Source organism: Malaclemys terrapin, chromosome 1 (assembly GCF_027887155.1).
Source record: "Malaclemys terrapin pileata isolate rMalTer1 chromosome 1, rMalTer1.hap1, whole genome shotgun sequence".
Lineage (NCBI taxonomy): Eukaryota > Metazoa > Chordata > Testudines > Emydidae > Malaclemys > Malaclemys terrapin.
This window is the reverse complement of record NC_071505.1, coordinates 290978227-290985706: the sequence shown is the minus strand read 5'-3', so window position 1 is coordinate 290985706 and position 7480 is coordinate 290978227.

Genomic DNA, 7480 nt, shown 5'->3' with positions numbered 1-7480 from the left:
AAAATTCAAAGTCAAATCCTACTGAGGAAAATAGAAAGGAACATAAACTCTGGCAACTCAAGTGTAAAAGTATAATTAAGCAGGAAGGCTGCCAAACAATCAGTGGGGCCACTGGATGATCATTGTGCTAAAGGAGCACTTAAAGAAGACAAGGCTTTTGCAGAGAAGCTAAATGAATTCTTTAAATTGGTCTTTACTGCAGATAATGTGAAGGAGATTTCCACACCTGAGCCATTCTTTTAGACGACAAATATAATGAACTGTCCCAGATTGAGGTGTCAGTAGAGGAGGTTTTCAAGCAAATTGATAAATTAAACAGTAATAAGTCACCAGGACCAGATAGTATTCAACCCAGAGTTGTGAAGGAACTCAAATATGAAATTGCAGAACTACTAATTGTGGTATGTAACCTATCGTTGAATTAACCTTCCGTTCCAGATGCCTGGTGGACAGCAAATGTAATGCTGATTTTTTAAAAAGGCTCCAGAGGCGATACTGGTAATTATAGACCACTAAACCTAATTTCAGTACCAGGAAATTGGTTGAAACTATAGTAAAGAACAGAATTATCACACACATAGATGAACACGGTATGTTGGGGAAGAGTCTACGTGGCTTTTGTAATAGGCAACCATGCCTCATAGATTCATAGATTCATAGATTCATAGATTATAGGACTGGAAGGGACCTCGAGAGGTCATCGAGTCCAGTCCCCTGCCCGCATGGCAGGACCAAATACTGCCTAGACCATCCCTAATAGACATTTATCTAACCTACTCTTAAATATCTCCAGAGACGGAGATTCCACAACCTCCCTAGGCAATTTGTTCCAGTGTTTAACCACCCTGACAGTTAGGAACTTTTTCCTAATGTCCAACCTAGACCTCCCTTGCTGCAGTTTAAACCCATTGTTTCTGGTTCTATCCTTAGAGGCTAAGGTGAACAAGTTCTCTCCCTCCTCCTTATGACACCCTTTTAGATACCTGAAAACTGCTATCATGTCCCCTCTCAGTCTTCTCTTTTCCAAACTAAACAAACCCAGTTCTTTCAGCCTTCCTTCATAGGTCATGTTCTCAAGACCTTTAATCATTCTTGTCGCTCTTCTTTGGACCCTTTCCAATTTCTCCACATCTTTTTTAAAATGCGGCGCCCAGAACTGGACACAATACTCCAGCTGAGGCCTAACCAGAGCAGAGTAGAGCGGAAGAATGACTTCTTGTGTCTTGCTCACAACACACCTGTTAATGCACCCCAGAATCATGTTTGCTTTTTTTGCAACAGTATCACACTGTTGACTCATATTTAGCTTGTGGTCCACTATAACCCCTAGATCCCTTTCTGCCGTACTCCTTCCTAGACAGTCTTTTCCCATTCTGTATGTGTGAAATTGATTTTTCCTTCCTAAGTGGAGCACTTTGCATTTGTCTTTGTTAAACTTCATCCTGTTTAACTCAGACCATTTCTCCAATCGTTGAATTAACCTCATAAATCTCTTAGAAATCTTTGAGAAGGTCAACAACCATGTGGACAAGAGTGATCCCCTGGACATAGTGTACTTGGACTTCCAGAAAGCCTTTGATAATGTCCCTCACCAAAGGCTCTTAAGCAAAATAAGCAATCATGGAAAAAGAGAGAAGGTCCTCTCATGGATCAGTAACCGGTTAAAAGATGGGAAACAAAGGGTAGGAATAAATGATCAGTTTTCACAGTGGAGAGAGGTAAATAGGGGGGTTCCTCAAGGATCTGTACTGGGACCAATGATGTTCAATATATTCATAAATGATCTGGAAAAGAATAAACAGTGGCTAAGTTTGCATATGAAATAAAATTACTCAAGCTAGTTAAGTCCAAAGCTGACTGTGAAGAGTTACAAAGGGATCTCATTAAACTGGGTGACTGGGCAACAAAATGGCAGATGAAATTCATTGTTGATGAATGCAAAATAGTGCACATTGGAAAACATAATCTCAACTATACATACAAAATGATGGGGTTTAAATTAGCTGTTACCGTGAAAGAAAGAGATGTTTGAGTCATTGTGGATAGTTCTCTGAATACGTCTGTTCAGTGTGCAGCAGCAGTCAAAAAAGTGAACAATTTAGGAACCATTATGAAAGGGATAGATAATAAGACAGAAAATATCATAATGTCACTATGTAAATCCATGGTACTCCCACACCTTGAATACTGCATGCAGTTCTGGTCTTCCCCCTCTCAAAAAGATAGAATTGGAAAAAGTACAGAGAAGGGCACCAAAAATGAGTAGGGAGATGGAACAGTTTCCATATGAGGAAAGATTTAAAAGACTGGGACTGTTCAGTTTAGGAAAGAGACAACTAAGTAGAGATATGATAGAGGTGTATACAATCATGAATGGTGTAGAGAACTTGAATAAGGAAGTGTTATTTGCCTCTTCACATAACACAAGAACCAGGAGTCACCCAATGAAATGAATAGGCAGCAGGTTTAAAACAAGCATAAGGAAGTATTTCTTCACAAAGCGCACAGCCAATCTGCAGAACTCATTGCCATGGGATATTGTGAAGGCCAAAAGTATAACTGGGTTAAAAAAGAATTAGATATGTTCATGGAGGATAGGTTCATCAATAATTATTAGCCAATATGTAGGGCCGTACCAAACTCATGGTCCATTTTAGTCAATGTCACTGTCAAAGGATTTTAAAAATAGTAAATTTCATGATTTCAGCTATTTAAATCTGAAATTTCACGGTGTTGTAATTGTAGGGGCCCTAACCCAAAAAGGAGTTGTGAGGAGGTCGTAAGGTTATTGTAGGGGGGGTTGTGGTACTGCTACCCTTACTTCTGTGCTACTGCTGGCAGTGGCGCTGCCTTCAGAGCTGGAGAGTGGTGGCTGGTGGCTGGGAGCCCAGCTCTGAAGGCAGCGCCACTGCCAGCAGCAGCGCAGAAGTAAGTGTGGGATGGTCTGGTATTGCTACCCTTACTTCTGCACTGCTGCTTGCAGAGCTGGGCCCTCAGTCAGTAGCCACCATTCTCTGGCCATCCAGCTCTGAAGGCAGCAATGCAGAGTAAGGATGGCATGGTATGGTATTGCCACCTTTACTTCTGCACTGCTGCTGGCAGGGCGCTGCCTTCAGAGCTGGGCGCCTGGCCAACAACTGCCACTCTCTGGCAGCCCAGCTCTGAAGGCAGTGCAGAAGTAAGGGTGGCAATACCACAACCCCCCTAAAATAACCTTGGGACCCTCCCAAAACTCCCTTTTGGGTCAAGACCCCCAATGTGAGAAATGCTTGTGAAATCTTGTATAGTATAGGGTAAAAGCACATAAAAGACGAGATTTCATGGTGGGGGAGATCAGATTTCACGGTCCGGGACATGTTTTTCATGGCCGGGAATTTGGTAGGGCCCTACCAATATGGTCAGGGACACAACCCCATGCTCTGGGTATCCCTTTACCTCTTCCTGCCAGAAGCTGGGACTGGACAACAGGAGATGGATCACTTAATAAACGGGTCTGTTCATTCCCTCTGGAGCATTTGGCACCAGCCACTGTTGGAAGCCAGGATATTGGTCTGACCCAGTATGGCCAGTCTTATATTCTTCTATTCTACTTGATACATCCTCCCTGTTTGACAGCGAACCATTGATAACTACTTTTGAGTATGGTTTTTCAATCAGTTATGCGCCCATCTTAGAGTAATTTCATCTAGACCACTTTCCTTAATTTCTTTCTGAGACTGTCATGTGGGACTGGATCTAAAGCCTTACTAAAATCAAGATGTATCACATCTACTGCTTCCCCACATCCACTAGGCCAGTAATCCTATCAAATAAGGAAATCAGTTTGGTTTTGCATAACAAATCCATGCTGGCTATTGCTCATATTATTATACTTTTTTATTTTTTTTTACCTTATTATACTGTAGATACTTACAAACTGATTGTTTAATAAGTTGTACCAGTATCTTCCAGGTATCGTAGTTAGGCTGGCTGGTCTATAATTCCCTGGGTCCTCTTTGTTCCTCTTTTTAAAGATAGGTCCATGTTTTCCCTTTTCCAGTCCTCTGGGACCTCGCCCATCCTCCATGAGTTCTCTAAGGCCTTGTCTACACTACAAAGTTTTGTCAGCAAAGTTATGCCTCCTTAATTAAAACTGCTGGTGCATGTCCACACTGTGCATCTTGTGTCGGTAGAGTGCATCCACACTAGCAGCTCTTGCATCAATACAGAGCGCAGTGCACCGGGGTAGCTATCCCACTGTGCAACTGGCCTCAGGGTGCTTTGAAAGGGTTTGCAATGGGGCAGGTACAGTGTCACATGATGCAGTTTTCTCAATCCCATCCTTTTATGGGCATCCTAATAGATTATCAGCTGCTTTTCAACTGAAGTGGGGAGGAGGGAGAGGGAGAGTGGTGTGGGAGACAGCAGGCTGACCGACCTATCCTGAGGCATGGGGGGGAGACATCACCTCACATCAGCTCCTGGCTCTGCTCCACGCAGCAGTCTCTTCTGCCCCTCCCACCCCAGCAGAAGCAGCCTGCTCTGCCTGCCTGCCTGTGGTTCTGTGATTCCCTCTGAGTTCTCCCACAGCCTCCTCAGCTGTGCGGAGCGGCATCCTGGGCAGTTCTGAGAGCTCTTGGTGCTGAAGAATGTCAACGCAGCACAGCAGTGTCCTGTGCCGTCCCGTCCTGTCCCCTGCCCCCAACACGCACACCCACTCTCTCTCTCTCTCTCTCTCTGCAGCAGCAGTCTGCCTGCTGCTGTGTTCCTAGTGGAGTGGAGAACAGGAGCATTCCACACTAATTATTTGCTCAGCTGTCAGATACTTCCCAGGGTTTTGAAAGGAGAGGGGCGCATGCCTGCAGGGCAGCTGAGATCAAAACAGTGAGCAGAGCAGTCACAGCAGGCATTGTGGGATATGGTGGAAGCCAGTTATGTCGACAAAACAAATAGCAGCGTCTACACTGATGTTTTGTCGCTTTAACTTTGCCACAGAAAGCTTTATGCCTCTCATCAAGATGGTTTTATTTAGTCGGCAAAACAGCAGAGTTTTACCGCCAAAAGTAGATTTGTAGCGTGTACACCTCCACTGTTTCGTCGGCAAAATAATTGCAAAATAATTGCTAATAGTTCCAAGATTGCTTCAGCCAGTTCCTTCAGTACCTTAGGATGAATTTCATTAGCCCTGATGACTTGAATACATCCAACTTATCCAAATATTCTTAAACCTGTTCTTTCCCTATTATGGCTTCTGTTCTTTTCTCCCTTGTTGTTAATCTTAATTGTGCTGAGTATCTGGTCACCATTTTACTGAAGCAAAATAGACATTCAGTACCTCAGCCATCTAGGGTGACCAGACGTCCCGATTTTAAGAGATTTAAAAGAGAGGTCGGGATGCCCTTTGTCCCGATATCGGGGACGGCTCCCGGCACACATCTGAGGTCCCGGGGCTGGTGGTGCTTCCTGGGGCAGCTCCTGGCACCCGCCTGCCGGCAGGAGCCTGCAGTGCAGCCCCTAGGCACAGAGGCAGCAAGGGGGTCTCCGCATGCTGCACCGGCTCCGTCCTGCCCAATCAGAGCTGGGGCGGGGGGCTTGTAGGCGCCGGGCAGCGGGCAGAGAGCCCTCCGGCCCGCCCCAACCCAACCCGACCTGACTCGACCCTAGGAACCAGAGGGACCTGACAGTAAGCACCATTGGGACTCCCCACCTCGCCCCCCGGCAGGTCCCTCTGGCTCTTAGGGTAGGGGTAGAGGGCTCTCTGCACGCTGCTGGTGCCTGCAAGCCCCGCTCCATGGCTCCGGCAGCTCCCATTGACACTTTTCCCAGCCAATGGGAGCCACGGAGCTCGCGCTTGTGGCGGGTGCAGCACGTGGAAACCCCTCAGCTGCCCCTGATCCTAGGATCCAGAGGGACCTGCCAGATCCTTCCCGGGAGACGCCCCAGGTAGGCACCGCCGGGACCTCCCACCTCCGGCAGGTCCCTCTGGCTCTTAGGGGCGGGGGCGGGGGTAGGGCGCTCTGTGGGCTGCTCCTGCCTGCAGGGCCCGCTCCGTGGCTCCGACAGCTCCTATTGGTGCTTTTCCCAGCCAATGGGAGCTACGGATCTTGCGCATGTGGCAGGCGCAGCACATGGAGAGTCTGGAGACCCCCCTGCCGCTCTGACCCTAGGAGCCAGAGACCTCGCAGCAGGGCTGGTGAGTGCGGCCAGGGAATGAGGCAGGGTGTGATGGAATGAGTGTCTGGGAGGTGTGTGGGGGGTGCTGGGATCTGAGGGTGTGAAGGGCACTGGGCAGTGGGGGAGGTTTGTGTGTTTTGGGGTGCTAGGCAGTAGGAGCCTGTTGGGGAGTGCTGGGCAGTCGGGGGGGATCTGTGTATGTCAGGGAACTGGGGGTCTGTGTGGGGCATTGTTTAGTTGTGGTGATGGGGTTGTGAGGAAGGGCACTGAGAGGGAGGAGAAATCTGTGTGTATTGGGAAACTAGTGAGTGGGGGGTTCTGTGGGGGGTACTGGGCAGCTGTGGTGGGCCTGTGGGTGGGGGAGGGCTGGGCAGGGGTGGTGGTGTGCACAGCACTGTGCATTTGTGGTGGAAGGGTTGTGTGAGGGCTCTGGACATAGTGGTTTCAGGGGGTGCAGGGCATAGTGGATCCAGGGGGCGCTGGGCAGGGGAGCTGTGTGGTGCAGCATGGGCCCACCCCCAACAGGAAGGGGCACGCTGGTAGCTCAGGGCCAGGTGGACCAGTGTACCCCATTGTCCCTGGCCGGCCCCACCCTTCCTGCTGCTCACCTCCTCAATTGAAGGTAGGGGTAGGTGGTGCAGGGGTGCATCCCGGCAGTGCTTACCTGGGACGGCTCCCGGAAAGCGGCCGGTAGGTCCCCGAGGTGACTGTCAGCTGGGCTGAGCCAGCAGTGTGGCCCGGGCCAGTCCCGGAGCAGGGAATCACTCTTGGGAGCAGCATGATCAGCCAGGCCAGGGCCTGCCCCTTCCAGGCTTCTTCAGGACCCACTTGCCTGGAGGGGCCCAGCCAAGCCCCCACACACACTCTGGCCCCACTTCTGCACCGCTTCCAGGCGGCTCGGCTCTGAGGAGACAGGCAGGGCCCTAGAGGTAGCCGGTACGAGACTGTCTAGAACTGGAGCTGCACTTTGATCTGGCCAGGGCAGAGGGCGGAGAGGAGCCAGCGGGCTTGGTGGGATCTGGGGGCACAGCACAAACGGAGTGGGTCATGCCAGGGCCCCTTCTGAGTGTGGGCCTGGCGCCACTGAGTCACCATTGTAAACCTGGTACTGAAAAGACTGCCCTTTCCTTGAGGCTGGGAACAAAAGTCACACTTCAATTCAGCTGTCACCTGCCAGCTTTGTGACCAGGCTTAGCGCTGCGCCAGATCCAAACCCGCTCTTGGCGAATGAGCTTTGGGATCCAACCGATCCAAAGTGAATGAAGTCACCCATTTATTTTAAGAGGCAGGGGCAGCACCCCCAGAAAGCTCTGCCGTCCAGGAGACT